Below are 25,552 nucleotides of genomic sequence, written 5' to 3'. Positions count from 1 at the left end.
CCGCAAGATTGTAAATTTGGTAAAGTACATTTATTGGACATCAAATGTTTAGAGAATATTCAGCGATTTTCATTTTTCTTTGCTCTCGATCCAAAATAGTTCGTCTTGAGGCAAGCGATGTTCGTGTGCAGTACACAGGGTGTTGGTTTACGATAACATAAGCTCTTCGGTCGCACTGATAATCGCATGGCTGTTCCAACAACGAGGCACTAGGCCACCACAGCGGTCTGTATGTTGCATCTAGCCGTTAGTACCACGTAAGGGCATACTTGTACTTGGCGATCGTCCCATAAAATGGTCAGGGTGGTAACGTTGTTCACGCGGAGAAGCAACTGGCGGTTGAAAAAGCCATCCGCCGGTGTCTGGTACTCGTGACACAGACAATAATGGGTGAAGTACCTGTTTGAAAAACATAAAAAATGAAATTAGTCTCACCATCAGATCTTTATTAAAATTATTCATTTTATATATTCGGTCGGTAAATTATTTCATAGCTAGGACAGTGCAACTGGGTTTTAAACGTCAAGGGGGGGCTGTAGGATACTGAGACAGTCCACCAGTGCAGGGGTTGACAGGGAGTGCAGGTGGAGAGTGGAAGGGCCCAGGACCGAGATCGCAGACAGTGGACCAGTTGTAGCAGGGGAGAGGGAGAGAGAAAGCAGAAGCAAAGAGGAAGGTTTTGAGGTGCTTCCGTAAAAGGAGACGGTTCTCCCCAAGATAGTGCGCGGTACAAAACAATATGCCACATAGAACGAACAAGTCCAACTTAACCCGTCTTTAAAGCTACTGTATAGTAATTAAATTGCGGTATAAACTCATCTAAAGAGTTACTTACATTATATTTGCATTTTCCATTGTGTCTGTGCGTAGGGCAGTCCCGAAATACCACTCCTTCTATGCAGACGTTATTTCTTCTAATGAACGAACATGAAATGGCTTTAGTTTCTGAAATTATATTCATTATCGTTTCTTACGTGGTCCCGGCCTGTCAAGGTCAAATAACAATAGAACCTTATACTGAGTCGTGGGCCATTCTGGCACCCTAGAAAAAATCAAAGCAGCTGACCTTCACTTTGAACGAGCACACATTCCTAGTTAGCTACATTCAGTGTAAGGCCGTCTCACAGGACTTGAAATTTACACTCCATCTTTGCATTTTGTCTGCGTGCTTTGCAGCCCCACAGAACCATAAATACGGAGACATTCTATATTTTTTGAAAAATGATTTATATTACTGTTTGGTTTAATTTAATGCGCAACTGAACAAGGGTGGAGAGACACATTGCATGTACACTGAGCAATCACTTTTATTTACACAATACATAGCTACACATATTCAATGGGCCTGCGACATGAGGAGACTCGAGAGAACAGACAATCAAATTACAATCATTTAAACCGTGATGTGTATTTCTCAATGAGTTCTTCTTTAGGTGGACATGGAACAGAGGCAATGTTGGGTGGCAATGCAGTTGTCCCCTGCACAGGTTCGTTCACAACTCCATTTATGTGCCTATCTAGGACGTCAACAATAAGTTTCTCAATAAACTCATATTGCATATCCTCAAACACTGGTTTGATCACCCATTGTTTACTTCTTTTAGTGAAGGCCTTATTGTAGCGAAGCGTCCCTAAAGTTCCGGTCGTCCTACTTTGTTGACGGCCAACATTATGGTTATGTGCCAAGACCGCTAAAAGAGTCCGATTTATCATGCCCTCCATGCCAAAATGCAATCGTTTTGGCCTGTACTTTAGGCACATATTGTGGAACACCTCCAAATCTCCTGTGTGGCAGAATTCCGTGAGTCCCCTCAAAGCTTTTGTTATAGTTTTATCAAATACAATCTTTTCAATGGCTTTGTGAGTGGGTGATGAAGGAATCAACCACTTCTTCTTCCGTGCCTCCTCTGTGGACAAATGGCCATGTTCACAATTGTGGAAATGTTGGTTCGTGTTCCATCGGTGAACGTTCGTACAGTGTGGCATTACTGACCGCCATTTTTCCAGTAGAATTTCCAACGACCCTCCACATGTTTTTGAGCTCCACCAAAGATGGTTGCTGATTGACTTGGACCACTGTGAAATACCTTGCAATTCTTTTTTTTTACCTGCAGCCGACAATTTTTTATTGATTGATTTTGCAAGATGCCAAACGTCAAATTGGTGATTTATATTTTTGTACTGTTCTCTCATTGTCTTGGCAATTGAAACGTGTCTGTCCGTGGCTATCAGGTCGATCACCATTCCCCGCGATTGTAGTTCTTGCAATGATGCTACAAAGCCAACTTTCTCCATGGCCACTGAGGATGTACTTTGTGACACCTGCACGACCACCGAACTCACAATTTTCTTACTTTCCATGTCCTGAAAGTGGTAGGTGCAGTACTTGGCTGAAAATCCTGGGCTGTCGCACTGTCCATCACCGGCTAGCCTGAACCGTTTGCCCGCGAATGTACTATCAATAGACATTTTTTCCATTCTCCAAGCTTCGCTAATGGCTGGAAATAGATAATCGGTTTGGTATTTGTAGAACTGAGTTTTCGCAATGAAATGGATTCCCACAAACTGAAAGAAAGACTCTAATTTTTTAAAACTTGAACCACTAAAAAGTGCAGCCGCTGCACAAAGTAGATTGCCTGCTGGCAGTTGTCCCAGCATAGGTTGTGCAGTCCATGAGAAAGGATGATATTTTGTACAGGTGGCATGTATTTTAAGGTTAGTGCCTCGAATTGCACGAGTCACATTAATGAATGGCTCCCCACATACTTCCCCACCAACCGAATGCCCACATTTCATCCGAATAATAATATCAATCAAACAACTATCGAATACAATGAATTTGGCCTCTTTCCTTATACTGTCACTCTGCATCCCAGCTGGTTCGGCCTGTAACGTTGAGGACATGTCACTCACATGAAAGGTAGAATCTCTGATATCGTCTTCCGCTATGTTCAGTGATATTGATGGTGTTTCATTGTCGTCCACTTCATTCTCTTCCATTGCAACATCTGTTCCTTCTCCGGAGATGGGTGAATAAAACAATTTCTTCAACTTTCTCGCGGTCTTAGTTTTTGCGGGTGTGGATTCTGTGAATTGATCTCCGACTGCATCCGAACTACCAGGAGGACATTCACTATCAATGGCTGGTGGTGGTATAGCTCCGTTGTCAATCACTTCATATTCTTCCCATTGGCACGATGCATCTCCAGTCTCAAGTCCCTGCCAAAAGGTTTGACAAGCAACATCTCTCGTTCGCTTCACTGTCTGTGTAGATCTAGTTCGTACACCCACTCGCAACTAGAGGACAGATTGGAAAAGGGATGTTCAGTTTAAACACAACTTACAGTATTGAACTATTAACAGTGAAAAACAACATAATATAGTGACCAGGACACTAACCTTCTTTTGCTTTCTTTTCTTTGAAACTTTCTTGCCTCGAACTTCAACATCAGGACGCTGTTGCTCCGACTCGTGTGTGCATGTCTCCACTTCCTCTTGCGCTGCAACGACTATATTTTCATGATAAGCACATCCATCACGCACTGACGCTCCATCGACTCCCTGAAACATAGAACTTTCATTAGTATGTATAATAATATCGAAAACACAAAATGTACTTGGGGACCAATACCCACGTACATCTCAATAGCAAAACACGAATGAACGCTTTGTGTAGAACATTCAAACGACAATTATTCACGCATTGTTGATCTAGTTAGATGGAACTGTCAAGATCCATACCTCGGGCTCCTCATAGACTTCCATTGATGATATTATTGAAGATGATGCTTCAGTGACTCCCTGAAACACAGTAATTGCATTAGTATGGTTTTCTATTTTGATAAAAAGAACAGAAACTTTGTGCAGGCGTGAACGGCTCATCTAAATAGACCTGCACAAATGATCAGTTGTCTAAAATAAATAATGGATATGTAAATAAGATTCGATTTGCTCGATCGTTGGAAGTGTCACCACCCAGAGATCTGCATCAACTACTAGGGGTGATGTTCTTGTAGAAGAAGCTCCGTCATCTCCCTGAAACATAGTACTTGCGTTAATAAAGAAGGAAGTATAGCGGATGTAATCACGTCATATGATTTCGCTTGATTGAACTGTCAGTATCCATACCTCGAAATGCATAAGAACATCAAGGGACGATGTAACTGCGGTGCACACTTCTGCAAGCTGTTGCGCCGACCCGTAACTGCACGCTCCCCCTTCTTCTTGGACTAATGCTCCATCGACTCCCTGAAACATAGGACTTTCATTAGTAATGAACACAATATTGAAAAAAGAAGACACATAGGAGGGCGACGACAGAAGGACATATCAATGGCTAAAAACGAAAGAAACATTGTTTGTAACAATCACGCTACAAGAATGCAAGATCTGATGATCTCCATCGATGGAACTGTCCTGAAACGTACCTCGAGCATCTGAGTGACATCAACGGTAGTCGTCAATACGTTGGACTCCTCAGCATCTCCCTGAAAGACAGTACTTGAATTATTTTGGATAACAATAATTATAACTGAAAACAAAGACTAGAGGACGAGTACAAGGGTGTACCATTAGGTAAAATAATTACACGATAAATTAAAACTATTGATTTACATGCCTAAAACAAGTCAGTGGCAGAATAGCCAAGTAAGATTACCCGATAGGCGCTTGAAGTGGCTGATGACTGCAATAACGACACGGATGGAGAATCTTCCGCCTTCATATTGAGTGGATACATAAATGGGGAAATTATTGTTAGCTAATGCTACACACTACCGCAAGGCCGAGAGATAAATACGTAAACTTGACTCACCAGTGGAGGGATGTGGACGAATAGAGTGGGAATAGCGGTTGAGAGCAATTTTCGCCTCGCTCGCGGTGTGTTCTTCTTTATTAGCAATGATGTGGAGTACATGTCAGAGGTAAAGTGCCTGCTGCAGATGCGGTATCGATCACCCCTCTTGTCCGCAAAGACTTCTAGGACTCTACTTTCAAGCTCAGAGGGTGGATATCCGCAATATCGGACCCATTCTCTTATCTGATCTATTGTCTTAGGGAAAACATGCATTATAGTACCTTCAGATTTATTATGGGTCTTCGAAGGGCAACCGCCAATGGAACAGGCAGGCATTGTGGAAAGTTCTGAAAAGTAAAGATCAACAATTCTCTATGAATACCAATGTGTTAAAAAATTAAATGACACATAAAAGGTTCAATGCAAGGTATGTTTTGGTTCTTGGAACTATACACGTTATTCACATGCGGATAAGTATTTGAATAACTTTAAAAAAATAGAAAAATAATTTGACTAAACTCAGAACATGTGACTAGTTCCTTGCATGTACTGTCTTGAACGAAAAGAAATTGGACGCAAAATGAGTATGGTACATGGCCTTACCTTGACGAGCAAACAGTTAGATGCAGGGATCAGAGTAGTTTCTTGTCGCAGAACAGGGAGCAGTTCACAGCTTGCAAACTGACGAGTTTCCTCGAAGTGGTCACGGAAGTTCACAGAGACGAAGAGCAGATAACCAGCACCTTCACGGGTTGACTAGCAAAGCGCAAAGAAGTTCTCATTAGAAATATGAAGTGGGTTATAAAGAATTCGAAACAGGGGTGTGTTTGTGAATGAATGACGTGAATATGTCGTGGCATTATGCGGTTTGAAGGGGGGCGTCCAGCGTGAGGGGGGATGCTTGGCAGGAGACACGGGGTCTGGAGGTAGACATGGGAACAACAACCCATGCTCTATAGACCACTTTGAAGTGTACATGGTCTTTGGCACCTCTTGGCCTTTATCGCTCCCTGACAGCTCCACTTGCCAGCGCAAGTACCCCGGTGCGAACTGCCTTTGATAGGGCCGGGGGTGGATTGGGGCGGTGGTCGTGCAGACAAGACACAGGAAGACTCGTGAATGGAGACACACTTATGTGGATTGCAGGGGGCCGTCCAGCGTGAGGGGGGATGCTTGGCAGGAGACACGGGGTCTGGCGGTAGACATGGGAACAACAACCCATGCTCTATAGACCACTTTGAAGTGTACATGGTCTTTGGCACCTCTTGGCCTTTATCGCTCCCTGACAGCTCCACTTGGCAGCACAAGTACCCCGGTGCGAACTGCCTTTGATAGGGCGGGGGGTGGATTGGGGCGGTGGTCGTGCAGACAAGACTCGTTTGCCGCAGGGCCTCACCAAGGAGAGGCCATCTAACTGCATGTAAGAGGCAGGCTGCAGGATCTAGTACATGGAAGGCAGGGGGGTGAGTTTATAAATACCTCACCCTCCCAGGAGAATATATGGGTGCAGTTCACCCTGGAGACCCTGGATGCCTAGGCAGTTAGTCAGCAGCAGGCTGGCCTGTGGTGGCAAGGCGGCACGGGCCAGAGGGGGTCATCTCTGTACCCGGTGCCCAAAAGGATGATTTATTATGATCAACCATATTGATTATTTACCTATAACCATGTTTTGTATCAATAAAATCCAACGGCCTTCCTTTTATTGCCAACGCTTGAACAAAGTGGTGTAGTAAGTATTTTTGGGGTCGGAGGCAAGGCCGGGAGGCTTGATGCCAACCCGCAAAATAACATATGTATGTCTGCTGCATATGGGTTCAACGGTTATGTGGATTGAAGGTGGGCGGCCAGCGTGAGGGAGGATGCTGGCCGGAGACATGTGGTGTGACAAGACAAGGCACAGGAAGACTATTCAATGGAGACACACTAGATTCATTTAAAAAATCAAAACAACCATTGTTAAAATATATGTTGGGTTTTATTTTAGATCTTAATTTCAATTGAACATAAATAATAAACATTACACATTGTAAAGTTGCGGTTGCAGCACATCCAGGGAAAATCCGCGGTATTGTCCACTGTCGCTGGGGAAATGTTGTCTAATGGCAAGTACCGCACAGGCAGGTATTACTCTCCGAACGCGGTGTCCGAGCCTCCCGTGAAGCCACCAAGTGAAGCAACGATAGGCCACCAGCCTGTACCACCTGTGAAAATGAAAGATGCAAACTGTATTAAAATGACAACTTTCTTATCACTGTCGATTCAGGTAAAAAATGTCATTCTGCTTTGAAAAAAATTCTATCTAGAAAATGCACAACATGGAACCAATTTACATGCATTCGAATGATGAGACGACCATGAAATAGTAGTGGCATCACTGACATCACAACCAGAGTATACTTACTCGTTACTCGGATTACGCGGACGAACAGTGCCGCAAAGTTCGTGCATAAGCACCATCATCATCCTCAACACGGTCCGTGAGAGGCAGGCTTCCCTGAACTCTGGCAGCTCGGTGATGCATTGCGGACTTGGCTCGCCTTCCGAAATGTAGGCCAAGCACCCGGAATTTTCACGGCAGCAGCAGTTCTCCTCCTCAGTTGGCATTAGCTCGCACCGATTGCACGTGCACCAGGTGGAGACGCCGTCCATGCGACATGGTCCAGGCTCTTCATCCGTTGACTGGTCCTCCCAACTGCCGTCCGAATCCCCATCGTTTTCGCGTGCTTGCCTTTCCAGTAGTTCTTCCTCGGTGTACTCGGGCTCGTACATATACGGCATTATTGTAGCCATTGTGTGGTAAAGAAAGTAAAATAATTTACAGAGATGGTACAGGTGTTCACAAGGCCTAGAAGCGGCGAAGGTAGCTGACCAGAGCACAGAAACGAGTCACAGAATACTCAAAGTAACACAGAGAGAGTAATGGAATCGAAAATCTGCTGCTGTGTGTTGTGAAACGGTGTGTTTATACTTATTGAGGAAAGAGGCGTCCTGCCATTTCCATGGCGACACGTCATTAGCTGAGGCGCAGCGATTGTTGACACGAAACGTGCTTTGGCGTTGGGAAATGGGCGGTACGCGTCTGCTGATGTCAGGCTCAGGGGCGGGGGATTTGATTTAGTGCCGCAAAAGCAGGTGAGCCAGGGCGATGGGGGGAAATGATAGGATTATCAGAAAATGGCGGCTGATTTCGAGTGCGTTAATGGACGAAAAGTCGGGTAAGGTCCATAGGAAAGTTTTCTACGATCTACCGAGTTATGCTTAAAAACACATGGCCGAACCGTAGGGACAATAAAAAAAAAGTCCCGGAACTATCCTTTAAACAAAATGTCTAAAATGTGGCACTCGCAATGGTGGAAGGTGCCATCAGGACGCGGCCGTCAACGTTCTGTGCCACATACTGCATAAGCCGTCCAAGTCTTGCAAGGCCAAAAAACTACACTGACTTGCAAACACGTGCCTGCTGCAGGCAGGGGCGCCGAGTACGGGGGCTCGCCGAGTACGGGGGGCTCCGGGGCCCGAGCCCCGCCCCCCCTCCAAAATCAAGTCGGGGCTGACCTAAGCCCTCCCCTCTAGGACTCATTGGTGTATGGTCCTGGAGGGAAGGGCTTAGGGCAGCGGTATTCAAACTGTGGGGCGCGCCCCTCTGGTGGGCGGTAGCCTCATGCCCAGGGGGGCGCGCATCCACAGTTTAAAAAATAAAAAAAAAAAGGATAAATGACCAAAGGATCGGGCTGTTGCTTCATTAACAAGCAGCAGCAGCCCGATCCAAGGCCCCTGCCACACATGCTTAGTGCGACAGGGGCCGGACCTTTGTGAGGTCTCAGGCTCCATTAGGAGCCTATTGACGAAGACAAAAGAAAAAGCGCACACCTTCTTTTGCCTTGATGATGGTCATTGCGGCAAAATAAGGCATGTGTGCTTTTTTTGTCGTCACGAATAGGCTCCTAATGGAGCCTGAGGCCCCACAAAGGCCCGGCCTCTGTCCCACTATGGGTGGTGGCAGCAGGGTTGGATTGGCCCCTGGCCAGGCCGAAATCGTCCCTGGGGAGTAAGGGCCGGTTTCAGACCATGATTGGGCAGGTTTGAAAAAAAGAAATCGGAAAAATTCATTTTTTTCTAATTTATTTTTTCATTTTTTATTCTTCAAAAACCTTTCATTCTTCTTGGGTCGATATAAGTACCAACACAGGTTGGGTGATATTGTATGCATATCTGTTCTATAAAAAAGAGCTTAAGGGTAAGTGCTATATAATACCATATTATCATGTGGCCTTGGTCGTCTGCTTGGAGTCACAGTATTTTGACAATATGGATCTATACACACAGATATTAATGATACGTATGTTGATCCATTCTTGTATGAAATGTATATCACCTTAGTGAATAGTGGGGTCAAATTACATCACTTCCGGTGATATCATCAGAGGTCAAGTGTCGTGAGGCGAGGGGTGGGCCACTTTTTTGAGGCGAGGGGTGGGCCACTTTTTTTTGGGTGACCGGGCCTATTTCTTGTCCCAGTCCGACCCTGGGTGGCAGCAGTTGTGTGGAACTGCCCAAGTGTCACAGAAGTGCTAGAACATATTTGGGCACAGGCACTTACTGTTTTAAAAATTAAGCACTTGGTATACACATGCAGTTGCAATTAAATGTTCATTAAAAAAAACTATGCCCTCAAGAGTATGCTATCACAGAGAAACGGGGACCCCAAAGCCAGTTCAACAACACACTCCCAGGTGTGCTACTGAACAGGTAGATGTAAGTCGAGAGCCAACCAACCTCTTTCTCCTATCTGTGCTACTGTACCATACAAATTAGGGGGAGTCGCTCTCCTGCAGCCTCTCTCCCAGTCATCGATTCTTGATGATTTACTAGTGCAGTCACAAAAAAAAGATTTTTGGGGGGTTCATTTTGTTTACAAAAGTAGCGCATTGCTAAAACCCCCTGGCTGCCAGTTCATTGTCCTTGGAGCATCCCAGGCTCCCTACCCCCTGAGAGCCACCAACCTTGGGTGCTGTTTTATAACAAATGAAAGACGCAGACAGAACAATAACTGTGTGAGTCAACTGAGAGATGAATGCACTCATGCTCCATTCAGAGAGAGGCTTTGAAAATGTAGCTCTGACAAATCAGAGAATCAGGGGGGCAAAGAAGCACTGCACATCTCCGCTCCCTCTTCATGGGTTTACGGTTGCCACCTGAAAGGTTGCCAGCAGCTAACCTGCCATCCTGTCCCAACTCCATGCCTCGTGTGCTATTCCCTTCTGCAACCTTTAGCTCTGCAGATATGTTGGACTACAATGCTCATCAGCTCCAGCCAGCATAGTCAATGGTGATGGATCATAGGAGTCGTAGTCCAAAACATCTGGAGAGCCAAATGTTTAAGACCCCTGGCTTTAAGGAACAGGAAGTAAAATAATCCATTAAAAGTAACAGGAGTATGACATTCCTGGATCTACATGGGTAGAATAAAAGTAGACTAGAAGAACAGCCTGGGGGCATCAAGTTTATGTAGGATGGAATGGTGGGGGTCTGAGTCACCTGAGGAGACAGGGGTATTTTACAGGTCTGAAACCTGGTAATCCACTTTACAATAAAAGACAACATGGAGAGAGGTGATGTCTCTGTGTGGCTTGTAAATCTGCAGAGATACCACCAAAATGTACTACCATTACTGCCACTTGGTCTGGCGGTACTACTGCCGGATTACAAGTGGTGGTAGGCAGTGTTAGTCCCCATTAATTGGAGTCCATAGGACTCCATGGTGGATTTCAGCGGTATTACTGGTGGTAGAAATTTTACTGGTGGTAATATCCCAAATTGTTCTATTTTGGGCGGTATGGTGGAGGAAATACATCCAGCTTCTTGCTGTAGGATTTCCCTCCACCTTTGCCCTCAAACTCATAGTTGGGCGGTGCGATAATGTGGCTCTATACGGTATTACCAGTGTTGCCAGTCGGAACTCATTTACCTCAGCAATGTATTCAGTTCTCTATTTTTTATCCTGACGCTTAAAATGTGTGATTTGCATTACAAGCTGTGTGCCGCAGACTGCTTCCACTCTAAGCGGGGGAGAAGTTAGGACTGTGGGGACTGAGACGGCAGGACTTTTCAACCTTTTGACACGAGGGGCCTTCACTGAATCTTGGGGGGGCATCACCTCCCACGGGATATGGTACTGTATAATTACCTCATTGCTTTCTATCACTGGTTCCTCTACATCAGCCTCTTGCTGACATAGAAGGGTTTATAGCTGTTCAGTGGGCATTCAGTGGTTAAGATCTATGCTGGCCTACCATCTTGTGATAAACGGCAGCTATTAACCTTAAATGTGTCGCCATTGCAAGTCTCACTTCTCCCACAGCAACAGCAGAGCCCGCTTGCCAGTGCCTGATAATCCCAAAATTCTCTGTAATTTTATGCAAAGCTGCATTTTATTTTTACAAGGTTATTTTACTCACTGAATGCTGATCAAGTGTTTTAAGTCAGGACTTTATTAACTGGGTGCTTGTAATTGCAGCACAAGCAGTCTTTACAATCTAAACTAGAGGTGTGTTTACAATGTTGATTGTTCCAAAATACATCTCCTAGTGTGCTGCTTTGGGTCAGATGGCCCCCTTTAAGCTGTACACAATGATACATTGTCTGGTTGACATACTATGTGATTTGTGTATTTTTATAAAGGAAACTAAGAGCACTAGAACTCACCACCATAGAAACTCCCAATCCCACCTTTGGGGGCATTCCTGTGGACATGGGAACACAGAGGAAAGAATGAATAAAAAAGTATTTGCCTTCAAGAGGAAGCTAGACCTTTGCAAAAGAACAGTTGGAGCTGGGCAAGCCACCTAGCAACATTAAGGTCCAGCTTTGATGAATACTTCCCTGAAGTAAATGCTGGCATTAATGACTGGGTGATGCAGACTTTTCTGGCAGAGGAGGTGGTGCATCATCCATTTGATGGCCAGGAAGAGCTGATTGAGGTTCAGTCAGACACTACTCTGCAATCTGAATTTAGGAACATTGCAGTGGGTGAATTTTGACTGAAGGTAATCCTGGAGTATCCTACATTGGCATGGTCTGCTATACAGTCGCTCTTACCCTTTGGGTCTTACTACTTGTGCGAAATAGGCTTTTCAGCATTGGCTTTTTTACTGACTCCTTCATTTTTTGAATAAGGGGTGTTTCAAATGAATGTTGAAAACCTGGAAAGTGGGAGTTTTTAAAACACGGAGACAACCATGGCCACAACATTTAGACGCGAGTGCTTCCATCAGTCCCAAACATCACCTGGGTGCAGGGTGAGTCTGGGTAACTGCTTTTTAACATTGTACACTACTTTACCAGAATTTCTGGTAAACTACAATGTTAAAAGCAGTTAACACTTCCCCCAAGTCTGAAACCACACTTGATTGCATTATACTTCAGCCAGGATTGCATTATACATCAGCCAGGATTGCATTATACTTCAGCAGCACATCTGATCTGTCCACTGAAAGGTTTAAGATTAAGCTACATCCCTAACTCTATCTGGTTACCCAGAGGTAACATCTGAGCAAATGTCACTTTCGGCTGGCCAATCTACAGCAGCACTATTGTAAGTTTGAATTGTTGATGTTTTACTGAACTATGGCACCACACACGTCTTGCTTGGTAGTTTTTAATCGGGAAACGTCTTTACTTCTCGTTTCCCTTGAATTGGGAACTTTATTTTTGGTGGTGGTGGTGGTACTCCACCTTCACCTTGCAGCTGTACCTTCTGTTTAGCAAGCATTTCATTCTCCCATCCTAGTTCTGTTGCTGGACGATTATAGAGCAGTGGAGTAGGGGCAGTGATGTCTTACTGGAATGCAACTCGAAGGCTTAAATCTCCTTCTTTCTTGACTTTAGTATATGCAGTGCATGCTAGCCAATGTTTCCACTGATCTGCGCTGCACGCACCAACACCCGCCCCCCCCGCTGTGCGCCGTTGCACCAAGTTGGCGACTACATGCAAATTTGCGGTCATATATCTGCCAGTGATGTCACTTCCTGTATTTGGGCCCCCCCCCCCGGGAAATTCATAAGTCGGCTCCCCTGGCTGCAGGCTCCCCTTATTCGGATGACCCCTTCTCTGTGACAGCATCGTTTTCAAAATCGACTGTTATCTGGGCCACCCAAAGCAATGAACCTCGCTGGCTAGGAGTGGCAGGCGAAGGAGCTGTGCCAGGATTGTCAAAACGCCTGCAAAAGTCAGCGGTGCTGCTAAGAAAGCGCCGTCAGGCCCTTCTATTTTCCTTTCACTCTGTCACAGTTTAGAAATCAGTAACACCGTGTCCTGGGACTGGTTGTACAATTCTTCTGTCCCCCGCCTTGCGCTAATTGTTACCTAGTCCCATATCTAATATTTAAAATAACTGAAAGTCTAGCGCAACTTGGCATGTGTTTGCACGCGCTCGTGGCAGTCCGCGGATTGCTGGTCTACGCTGTGTGCTCTGGTGGTCTTTTGCAGGAAGGCGGTTCGCGGGCCTACCTCGGCAAGCTCAAAAGCTGGGCTCATGCCTCTGACTTGGCGCCAAGCTACTGAGGGCCACATTGAAGTATCCGTACCCAAGCGCAAGCAAGAGTCTCTTAAGGTGGATGCGGTGTCACCGCAAGAACCGCCATGCACGCTGGCGCATTTTGGACTTTTTCCAAAACTCATCCTGTTTCCACTATTTTGTTGACACAATCCCAGATCATTTTTAATTTGTTGTACTTTTGCCCTTTTAATAGTTTAACATGATGTTACCCAAATGCAGCTATTTCTCTATCAAAACACGAGATTCTGTACCGTTTTGGAAAGCAAAGGGTTATAATTTACTAAATCCTCTGAGGTCCTATAAATGTTCTGCTGTGGCCTCCTTCCCAGCTGCACACTGTAAATAAATATGTGGCAGGCCACCTAAAAGTTAGGAATGTTATTGCATTCAGGCAAAAGGTCTTGGGAGGATAGATAGCTCAGGGTGACACGCTCGCCTTGGAAGTCAGACGACGCGGAGCAACACAGGTTCGATCCCCGGGCCTGCGCTTAGAAACCTCTGGGTATTAAGCGCGTTATAAATAACCACTCATGCAATCAATAATGCAGAGGAAATCCGTAGCCGCCTGCTGCCCGGTCGATGCTTGGATCCTATGATCGAGAGAAGCCGCCGGCACTCTAACTGTTCGGACCTGCCGTCTCGACCAGGCATTAACCTTAGTAATGGTTGCTTCTTGTCTCCCTGTCTTTTGAGTGGTAACTGTAATCTCGGTAGCTAGCTTCCCGGGTGCTGTTGGTGATCTTCATTTGGAGGAGAGTTGTGAGTGCTTTGCAGTTGCTTGGTTACTGTAACTCTAAGTAGCTCCCTGTGCTGCTGTTAGTTTGTTTCAGAAATTCGGGGAAGTCTAGTGTCCTACAGTTTGATTTCTACAGTTGGGAGAAGCCCACTGCGGTTAGTTGGTTTCTTTAAACTGGATCAGTCCCAGGAATATGATTGCTTGTTTGGGGATTTGCAGGGGGATCCTGATGTTGGCTGCTTTATATAATGGGTTGCATTCCTCGAACACGCGCTTGCTTGTTTGCTGTATGCAGGAGCAGCCCTGTACATTGCAGTTGATTGAACGGTCAATGGAACAGCCCTCTACTCTGCTGTTGGCTTTTTACTATTGCAGGGGTTAGATTGCTAAACCTCTGAAATCGGGCACAGGATTTGTTCATCTACCTAATTACAAGCAAGAGGAACTGGTCCGAGGAACTCCCCCTCACCAAAAATGGACAAGTCCAACAATGTGACAAATTGCACTGTTTATTGAAAGCTTCCGGTACAGGGGTCAAGTTAATGGACAAAAGGCAATTCTCCAATGCTTTCTCGTTGTTCTCAGACTCGTCTCAGTCTTTTACGGCCCTGTGACATCACAAAATACAAGATCCATTGTAAGAAACCTAAGGGAACACGTGATTGGTTAGTGAGGTAAACTACATATATAATACAACAGGGTTAGTAACCCTATTGGCTAGGCCATATCTGGTGGCTCCTCCTGTGACCACCTCCTAAATGTTGTAACTACAGGTATGTCAGGTTAGCACGCTGTGCTTGGGCCCCATAACAAGGTGTGAGCTAGCAAGGAAGGTGGATAAGGTTATGTCAGCAAGGGCCTTCTCAGCCTTTGCGTTTTGGAAGGGTACCAGCCCATGAGCAACTATTCGAGGTGGTGGGAACAGCCACAGAGGTGCTGATTGTACCTAACAAGTTACCATCTCTGATCCTATCTAGGCCTTGAGACAGAACATTATGCTTTCATCCTGGTATATTACCTTTGTCTTGCCTTCAGTTGGATGGGAACGACGGTCTCTGTCTGTCTCTAATGAATAGGCTCTGTGTTGCAGGTTTCAAGTCGCGCATGGAGGGACCACACACTTAATTTTCCTGCTTGCATTTATGAGGATTTTCGGCTGTTACTCTTGCAAGAGTCCTATCTCTTCTATTTTAACTTGAAACTTTCCCTCCCTTGGTGTCCTTGGCAAGGCCTTGCACAATGGCTGCACTGACCGCCTGGTCTGCGCACCCCAGCAAAGTCAGCATGTCAGGCCTCTCTCCGTATTCTCAATCTTTCCAGCATCTTGCATTCATTTCAATGCGTCTGTGGCTTCCATCTTTATTTACATGGACGTTCATGTTAGCTGCATTTAAGTGTCAGAAAGCAGTTTATATATATTTGTGTGCAACTTGCGGCTATTGCATAGCAAAGGTGTTTCTGTCCTCTAGCTAAATGAGTCATAAGCATGTTTTTCATGTCTAAGAGCAGCGCGGCCAAAGTGTCTGCGTAACTTCATGCAGAAATGCATGTGGGCTTCATGTCTAGGGCAGCTACTTCATAGTCTTAGTCATGACGTCATCAGCTTTCTTCGTGGTTACACTCAGTCGACTTGCTCCATCGATTGCAAACATATCTCTTCAACAACGTCATCAGGATAGTGTCTAAATGGCTGTCTGAGTGAATAACATTTCTCACATCTGCGGTACATCGATGATCGGGAGGAGGGGGCCAGGAACGATGTACACCTAATTTTTGTGGGGTCGAGATGAGGGCCAGACCGGTGCAACGAGGGCAGCATTTAGGGCTCCGATTTCACTTCTGTTGGTTCGATGCTATACTGTTTGCACTGATGCTAGTTGATTTCTCAAATCATGAGCACCCCATTGAATTGTTGTTGATTGTTGTCTGTAATGGGGAGCAGCTGTTTGCCATACTCTTGGTTGATGGTTGAACTCTGGCATAGCCCTCTGCATTGCAGTTTATTAAATGCTATCATGCGTTGCCCCTGACGATGCTACTGCTTTGTATCTGTCAACATAGGCAGCACACTGCACTGCTGTTAATTGGTTGCTGCAATTTGTGTAGGACAGCCCTCAATCTTTTGTGGTAGTTTGGTTTAATAAAGACTACTTCTATGCACAGTTTGTTGCTGATAGCTGCACCTTGAACCTGGAGGAAACCTTTACACTGCTGTTGGTTTCTTTATGTAATCAGCTTTGATTGGTACTAGCTTCTAGGTGTGATCGGAACAGCAATCTGCACTGTTGTTATTGTCCATAATTGGGAGCAGCTCTGCACACTGCTGTAGACGAATGTTGTACTTTGCTCTAAATGTAACATTTCGTTGTGTCACTTCACTTTTTGAAATTGATCTTTGTTTCTTGTGCTTGTGACTCGTGGGTTTTTAGGAATTATGTTTTACTGTTAGTTTATTTTCATTTACTTATTCTTTATTCAATTTTTGTTTTCTTTGCTTTTGTGTGCTTTTACATTGCCCTTGTTGCGTATATTGGGTAGCCTAATACAGAGCCTCCAACCAAAAAAGTGTTATTTAAGTAAGGATATGCTGCTTGATCATCAACACTAAAAAGGCTGCATTTAAATGCATCACTTGGAAATGGCTATTGGGACTCTGATTAGACTATTTTAGTTCAAAATCAATTAATTCGAGGAGCAAAGAAAAGGAGAAATCAAAAAGAGCCCCTGTGTCCAAATAACCAGATTGCGTTGCCTGATGACCAGCAATTGCCCCTTCCATGTTTCACGTACTGACTGCTTCGTCAAGCCCTTTACCTTTAGTGAGAGGGCATCTGCTGATCCTTTCCTTGGCAATCCTATATCTGGCTGTTAATGTGAGATGGAACATTCATTTAAGTTGAGCTGCTGTGAATTGTGCATAGAGTTCATGTATGACAACAATACTCCAAAAGGGGCCTTCCGTAACGCCTCGATTGCATTTACCAGGCAAGGCATACACTTATGCTAGTAGGCCCTCGATGCTGCACCGCTTGCAGACATATGTATATCACCCTCCTCGTCCAGCCCACATGGTCGCCAATTAGTTATGTCTGTTTTTCAGAATCTTTTTAGAGTTAGAATACAGTGTGTGCAGCACAACATAATTATATTTTTTAATGTATGCAAGGTAAACCGATTGATGCATTCACGGATGTAATTATCTCCACCTTGACTCGGTCTCAAAAAATGTATCTTTACTGTCCATGAATCTTTCACTGGGTCTTGAAATGATTCTTTGTTCAGTATTATTTGACACCAGTTCCAGATCTTTACCCTCAGTCCTCGCTGGGTTGGATCCCGGCAGAAATGGACTACAGTTTGTGATGCTTGCTGATATATGTAATTCTTTGTCAAAATAATTCTTTCATTGAAGGAAATTGATGACTAGGATGTTGTTTTGACAAAGACTAGCAGCTTCTAATACCATGACTAGATTTCCATTATTAAGCTACCCATTGTTGTAAAGCCCGCAGACACAAAGATCATTTCCAATTTATTTGATAGAAATGTTTCCAAGAATGGTGATCTCGATAAAGACAGATGGCCAATGGAATTGCCAAATATTTAGCTAAATCAATGCAGACTTGAAAGGCCTTCAGGATTTTAAGACTAACCAACCTGAAAAGTCACAGGGCTGGGGGTACACATTTTAAGACAAAGCCTTTGTATCCCCATGGTTTAGTTGTTTCCTTGAATAGTAGCAGGATTGTACTCCAGAGGGAGGTGCAGAGCATAATGCTGCAACCCTTTTTAGATGCGATGCCCAGTAATCAAAGCTTGGAGCCACTCATTGTCCATTGTTGATTTGCAGCCTGATTTTCTGCGAATGTATCTTTGAGCCCTTATTGGCCTGATTAAATGTAGAAAATTCAGCCAGAACACTTGAAAAGAAAGAGTTGTGCACACAAATTGGAATAGAAAAGTCAATGTTGACATGAGGCACATTTCTAGCAAACTAATCCTGCCTATGATTGTCAGGGTTAGGGCCTGCCAGGTCTTAAGAGTTTGCTTCAATGTTGCCAGCTCTTGCCCATAATTCTCCTTGAGCCAGTTCTCCGGATTAGCTACTTATCTGTAGATATTTAGCCGGGTTTGCACTGTTGCTTAAATCCCATCCCTCTCCTTTATTCCAGACCATAACGTTAATTCTTAGTTTCTTGAAATGGTAATTGTAATTTTTCCCTTTGTCTTTTTATCATTATGGTTCTCAAATTAAACCTTTCTTGCAGCGTGTAAAATGGCTTCATGATGCCTACATCTCCAATCCGCCATACCCCTGATCTTTCACCAATCGGCACGCCTATGACTATTCTCACCTTTGTACAGAAATTGGTGGCATGTACCTGGACGATGTCAAAGGATCATTTTTCACAAACTATGATAACAGGAATGAGGTACTGTTTATCTAAATTAGGCACTCTCATGCCATCAAAATATCAGAATAGGACACAGCAAAGCCAGACTTTTCATGTAACTGATATTGGCCTTGAATAAATCAAAATCCTTTAAAACTGTTCTTTTGAAACCAGACTTTCCACCTCATACGGGCATCTTTATCCAAGGACAGGCCCTTGAAAAGTAAATCTCTGTTTCTTTTTAGTGGCCAAAAAATACCGACCTATTAATGCTTGAACAATTATATTAGGCATATTCTGTATAGGCTGACATGCATCCACTGAATGTGCCTGTTAGTGTGTATTATGGCAACTGCAATGTTATCCCTGGTGCTGCTGCGAAATAATCCTTCCCTTCTACTCTTCCCCTATTAAATGCTGCAAATGATACCACTCCCCCCTTTCCGCCTTTTACTTCAACTTTTCAAATCCCCTACCTGCATTCTGAAGTTGTCAATTTTTCTTTGTGTGGCACAATACAAAAATTCCATGAATTCCATCCACCGGTGGTGGGCCTATCTTAGCGACAAAAATCCACTGGATTTAATGGTATTCACTGGAGTCCCCCCAAGGCTGCATACTCTTCCGCTGTGATCGTCACGCCCTATATGAATCCCCTGTGAGTTCTCCTCGCCCGCTGCTACTTACATGTACATCATTATGCAGATTCCTCACAGCTCTACCTAAACATCTCCTCCATCTCCCGCATTCAGAGAATTTGCTTCTCTATAATCCAAGCGCTGATGAACTCTACCTACCCAAACAGATTCCTACAAAGGCTCCCTTCATCGGCACCACCAACAAGTTCACACACAACCCCAAGCACAGGAATGGCTCAACCACGTGAAACATGGCAGCCTTGCACACCAGCTCTCATCACAATGAAAATCACTTGGCTTCTTCATTCAGGTCAACCTTTCCTTCAAATCCCATGTCTCTGTAAAAACGAATGCCACGTGGCAAACATTCTCGCTCCTGTGCAAAATCAAGGTCTTCTTTTCTAAAATGGACTTCAGAACCTTGGTACAGATAATGGTTCTCTCAGAATCAGATATGGGTACTGCACTACTCCTGACAAAAGCCAGCAGACCAAGGACTCTGGCTTTACAACCACGTCACCCTGCACTGATAACCGGGCTTGGCCTTCTTATCCAGTCCTGCATTATCTTCAAGGCATGCTGCACAACTTGTGATGCCATCACAGACACACTGCCCACACAGCACAAAAAGACATGGCATCTTCAGAACAGACATTGAGAGATTCAGGAAACAAAAGATAGGGAGGTAGGCCTTTTTCAGATGTGTCTGAAGGAGATGCAATAAAGTATATAAGACTACTGTGAGTCGGTCAGTCAATATACTATCCACACTCCTTTTATTCCTTAGAGTTTAAGACCCACCCATTTAAGGACCACATTATAAAGCCAGGCACCACTTAGGCATAATAGTTCCATCATGGTGGAGGCTATTTTGTAGAGCTGCCACCAATTTAAGAGGGAGGATAAATCCACCCTTGGATGCTAAGTGGCACCTCTGTATTACCCCTGCCTTAAGAGTGTTAAGGAATCCTAAATTAGAACAGAGAAAGTACAGAGCCACTCTCCCAAAGAGGATTTAGATTATGCCCGACTTGGAGTAAAAAGGAGCAATAATACAAAGAATCCAACAAAAAGTGACGGGGAACCCCAAAGTTAGGCAAAAGAACTCCAAAACCGGAATGTTGACCTAATGCATCATTTGAAACTGACTTAAATGTAATTCTACAAACTGGAGTCCCGTACACCCTTGCATTCCCTCTGACTCATGCTGACTTCAAGCATACTTGGCTCTTCCCCTAATACCGACCCCGAACTCAAACAAACTCAAACTGGATAACAGCATCACAACGACTTTGCCAAATGCCTGACCATAAATAGCAATGCAGCAGCATGATCCGAGTGAGAAATCAAAAACTAATAACCGCTATTGGTTAGCTAAAAGGAACAACAAAGAAAAAAAACAGAAAAAAAACAAACAAAAACAAAAAATAAATAAAAAAATAATCAAACATGCGAAGTAGATAAAAAGAATAAGTTGTACGCTAGCAATAAAGTGGCTGAAACTGACGAAATAAATGTAATGGACAAAAGGATCAATGTAGACATGAGGCATAAAGTGGATAACAACAATTCAACTAACCCAAACGACTAGACCTTAAATAACAATAAAACAAATCACAATATAACATCAAGACCCAAGCGCGAATTTGAAAACTAATAACCTCTAATGTAAATTAAAAAGTACAAACAGAATAGAATAAATGAAGTAGATCAAAGCAGTGAAGTGGATAAAAGAATAAGTTGTACGAAAGCAGTAAAGCGGTTGAAATAAATTAAATGGATGAAATGATTGCAATGGACGAAAGGAACAAAATGGACAAAAGGAATAAAGTGGAGAGGGTGGAAAGATGAATACAGGAGACGGATGAATGCACAGACAGATGGCATGTAATCTATGAGTACATGGTATAAATGGAAAGTACAGAATAGACAATTCAAGTGCATCTGACTGGGGTAGTGCTTGGGACAAATTGAGAGCATGGAACGGATCGAATGCGTGCGACAAGTGACATAGGCTGAACCGATAATGCAGGATGAATAAACAAAGGGAGTGGAGTGGATGAAGTCGGAGGAGTGGATGAAGTGCGTAGAGCGGACGAGTGCGTAGAGCGGACGAGTGCGCAGAAAGAATGAGGGCATTGAGCGGATGAGAGCGTGGAGCAGATAAGAGCGTGGTTCCGATATATATTGTGGTGCGGATGTAGGGTGTGAGTGGATAATAGAGTGGAGTGGAAGTAGGATGTTGAGCAGATGTAGGGTGTTGAGCGGACGTAGGGCGTGATGGTGTTGAGCAGATGTAGGGTATGTTGCAGAGCGGGTGTAGAGTGCGGAGCGAGGAGCGGGTGTAGAGTGCGGAGTGGGTGTAGAGTGCGGAGCGGGTGTAGATTGTGGAGCAAACGGATAATGTATGTGGATGGAAGGGGTGAAGTGGTTAGAAGTATTGGGTGAAGTGGTTGGAGGTAACGGGTGAAATGGTTGAAATGAGCATGTGAAGTGGTTTGAGGGAACGGGGGAAGTGGTTGAAATGACCAGGTGAAGTGGTTGGAGGGAACGGGGGAGTGGTTGGAGGGAACGGTGAAGTGGTTGGAGGGAACGGGGAAAGTGGTTGGAGGGAACGGGGGAAGTGGTTGGAGGGAACAGGGGGAAGTAGATGGAGGGAACGGGGGAAGTGGTTGGAGGGAACAGAGGAAGTGGTTGGAGGGAACGGGCTATGTGGTTGGAGGGAACGGGCTATGTGGTTGGAGGGAACGGGTGTAGTAAGGCGAAGAAACGGGTGAAGAAACGGGTGAAGTGGGTGGTAGGAACGGAGGATGGATCTGGAAGAACAGGTGATGTACATGGACGAGACGGGTAAAGTATGAGGGAAGAAAGGGTGGAGTATGTGGACAAAATGGGTCAAATATACTGAATAGAACGATTGAAGTATATAGATGGAACGGGTGATGTGGATCGATCAAATGAAAAATGTGGTTGGAACGGAGGAAGTATGAGGTTGGAACGGGTGAAGTATGTGAGAGGAACGGATGAACTGGGTCGATTGGATGAACTGGGTGGAACGGATGAAATATGTGGATGGAACGCATGAAGTATGTGGATGGAACGGGCAAAGTATGTGGATGGAACGGGCGAAGTATGTGGATGGAACGGGCAAAGTATGTTGAAGGACATGGTGAAGTATGTTGAAGGACCGGGTGTTAAGACGGATTTCTGAACTCTGTCCTGGTGGCGCAGAGGTTCAGAAGGCCAACCTAATTACTTGGAACAGGGTAACCTCTGGACGAGCCAGACCAATCAAGGTAGCGATCGCGGCGGTCAAGACTAGGTCTCAAGAGGGGTGAGGGTGACTGAAAGCCCGCAATGAGCACACAAAGCAAGAGCGCTTACAAACTACTCCAAACAGTTGTTATATCAAAAATATATACACATTTATTTTAAGGCCTTTAAAATAATGACCGTAGCGAGAAAATCACAATATCACAATATTAAGCCAACACATACCATATCAACACAATATATATACAAATACGACAGTCGCAAGCATTAGAAGCACGAAATGTGTAGTCCACCTGAAAGGGAAGGAAAACAGGCAGTGCGATAACGCTTTAGACTCAGTTCGCCTTCAGAGGCGCCTAACTAGATGGAAGTCCGAGCCCTGCGAAGAGTGGAGCCTTGTGCTCAAAGTACCTGCACGCGCCGGTGCCAATGGGCAGAAGGAGAAGCTCTTCGAAGGAAGTCAGGCAGTTCGGGTTAGTGCACAACAGAAGAAGAACAGGGTCCGCGACTCAAGCGCAGCCTCCACAGCGAGCAGAAGCAGAGCGCAAGTACGGACAAAAGGGTGCTGTTTTTACACAGCGGGGAAAAGCAATGGGCTACTGCAGGAGGGCGACCAGATCCTAGCTAAACTACTCACCGGTCCCCGAAGCAAGCAGACCCAGGCTTCTCCACGTTAGTTTCAGCAGCTGGCAGGTTCAGAAGAGTCGGGAAATGCCTCGTCGTCGTGTAGAGCAAAAAGACGTCCCAATCGAAGAAACCTGCACAGTTTTGTCACCACCGCAGGGCAACGGAGCGGCCGTGTGTATTCGAGCCAAATGTACACTCCTCCCTTCAGACTTGGGAACGCCAAGTGTACGAAGCGTGGGAGAGTGACAAGGACTCGGAATACAACACAACCTGGCGGCGGTTACAGAGCAGGACTCCCTTGTAAGCTGGTCAGTCAACTGGATGGCCCAGAGACACTTCCGAAGGCTTACTTGGCAGGAGATGATGAAGTCACCGGGAATAGCTGTTCCTGCTATTCCAAAGGTCGAAGCACCAGTACAGGCCTTCTGGTTCGATCAAAGGAGGAAAGGGTTTCACAGGACGACAGCAGTGCAAAGGAGGATTCCTTCAGCGGGTCACCAGCGATTCCTCGGTCCAGCCTCGTGGTTGCAGGATACTTGGCTCCTGTATTCCTTCGTTCGTGAGAACTCAGGAGATCGACATGGTAGTGGTGTTTCCAGCCCCCTCTTATCCACGGTTCCCTTCGCGCCAAAACGGAGGGGAGCCAATGGGAGATCCGCTCATCAACACACATACCATACGTGGACCAATCACGGACCACAGTGGTCCCAGGCATTCACACCACCCTAGACTCTCTGGCACCCAGGATGTGTATTGGGACCAGACATCCCAGCCCACACCCTGGAGGCACACAAACGACATGTAGAAGCCTGCGAAAGCAACCACGTTTCGCGGGAAAGTACATGCCCAAATAAGGAAGGCCCCGGGTCGCTCGACCTGGGGAAGGTGAAGGGAGCAAGACGGTCAGTGGACAGGACAAAGGAGCCTCGTGGTCTGGCCATTTTGGGAGCCAGGCCACCATTTTGGGTTCAGTGCGAAAAACATGCTCAGAACGCCAAAAGGAGCTCAAAATAAACAAAACGATCGCTGCCACCATTCCAGTCCCTGAATGACTTGCACCGATCAAAATACCATCCTAAAAGAGTATCTAGGGCCTGTAGAAGGCTAGAGACCCAAGAGAGCTGTAACTTAGCTTACAGTGCCCTCTTGTGTCATGTTGCACTAAAGCCGCAACACGATAAAAGAAACTACGGGAAACAGCGTTCCCCGGTACTGACTGTCTTAAGGGCATGTCAGTTTCCCTGTAAGAAAAGGAGCGAAAGCCCAGAGGAGTGCGGCAGAAGGCTGCACTTCTCTGGCAAAGTCAAGAACAAGGTGAAAAACAACAGCAAAAAGTTTAGGGGTTGCCACATGGAAGGAAAATTACCTACAATTACGAAATCTTTCCTAACACTCGCCCCTCCCAGACTATGGACAGGGGGAACTAATCCACCCCTGGATGAGTCTCTTGTTCATGTCGGTTAAACATTCTGGACAACCCATCAGCATTGCTATGTTGGACACCTGGCCTATGCTCAATAGTGAAGTCGAAGCCTTGTAGACTTATGGACCACCTAAGCAACTTTGGATTCTCCCCCTTCATGTTCATTAGCCACTTTAACGGCTTATGGTCAGTCTGCACAGTGAAGTGGGTCCCATAGAGGTAGGGCCTCAGCTTCCTTAGGGCCCACACAACAGAGAAACATTCTTTCTCTACCGTGGACCATCTGAGCTCTCTGTCCTTAAGCTGGCGACTTATAAAACCGATAGGGTGTTCCTTACCCTTCTCATCTACTTGTGATAGTACAGCTCCTATCCCAGTGTCAGAGGCATCCGTCTGCACGATAAAAGGTCTTTGATAATCAGGGGCCCTGAGGACAGGGGCCTGGCACAAGGAGTCTTTTAAGCCATCGAAGGCCTTCTCACACTCGTCGGTCCAAGTTACCTTCTTGGGTTTCTTCGGAGTTGTGAGGGCAGTCAGAGGAGCAGCTATGGTGCCATAGTCTGCCACAAAAGTGCGGTAATACCCCGTGAGTCCTAAAAAGGCTCTCACTTGGGTTTGCGTAGTGGGGGTAGGCCAGTCTTGTACTGCTTGTACCTGACTGAGTAGAGGCTGTCTCCTCCCTCCACCTACTTCATGTCCAAGGTAAACCACTGAGCCTTGTCCATTTTGGTGAGGGGCCACTCGGACACCCTCAAAAGAGCTATCTGAAGGACTGCTTGGGAACAGGTCGGGGAGAGGTTCAGACTCCTCTCCCGCAACGTCTGAAGCCAGTAGCAGTGCTGCGATTTCGACGCTTGGGCCGAAAGCCTTCAGCCTATTCACGTGAAACACTTTTAGAGCCTGTCCAGGCCTTCCAAGGTCCACTGAATAGCTAACCTCACCCAGGGGCTCCACCACTGGGTAAGGGCCTGACCATTTGTCCTGTAAAGCTCGAGGCCTTATGGGATTCATGATCAGGACTTGCTGACCAAGTGTAAAGTTGATGAGGGAAGCTTTCTGGTCGTACCAATGTTTCACCAGCGCTTGCCCTGCCTTCAATTTATCACTA

At 45.4% G+C, this 25,552-nt stretch overlaps 1 protein-coding gene across 4 annotated transcripts in view; it reads left to right on the top strand.

Moving 5' to 3' along the window:
- Positions 1-25,552, top strand: part of MYO1E (myosin IE) — a 933,795-nt gene that overhangs the window by 319,670 nt on the left and 588,573 nt on the right. The gene's annotated exons all lie outside the window — the stretch shown is intronic.

The sequence above is a fragment of the Ambystoma mexicanum genome, chromosome 11 (genome assembly GCF_040938575.1).
Source record: "Ambystoma mexicanum isolate Mex_15411 chromosome 11, UKY_AmexF1_1, whole genome shotgun sequence".
NCBI classification, from domain to species: Eukaryota; Metazoa; Chordata; class Amphibia; order Caudata; family Ambystomatidae; genus Ambystoma; species Ambystoma mexicanum.
The sequence above is the reverse complement of the archived record's forward strand: the minus strand, read 5'-3'. Positions and strand labels throughout refer to the sequence as shown.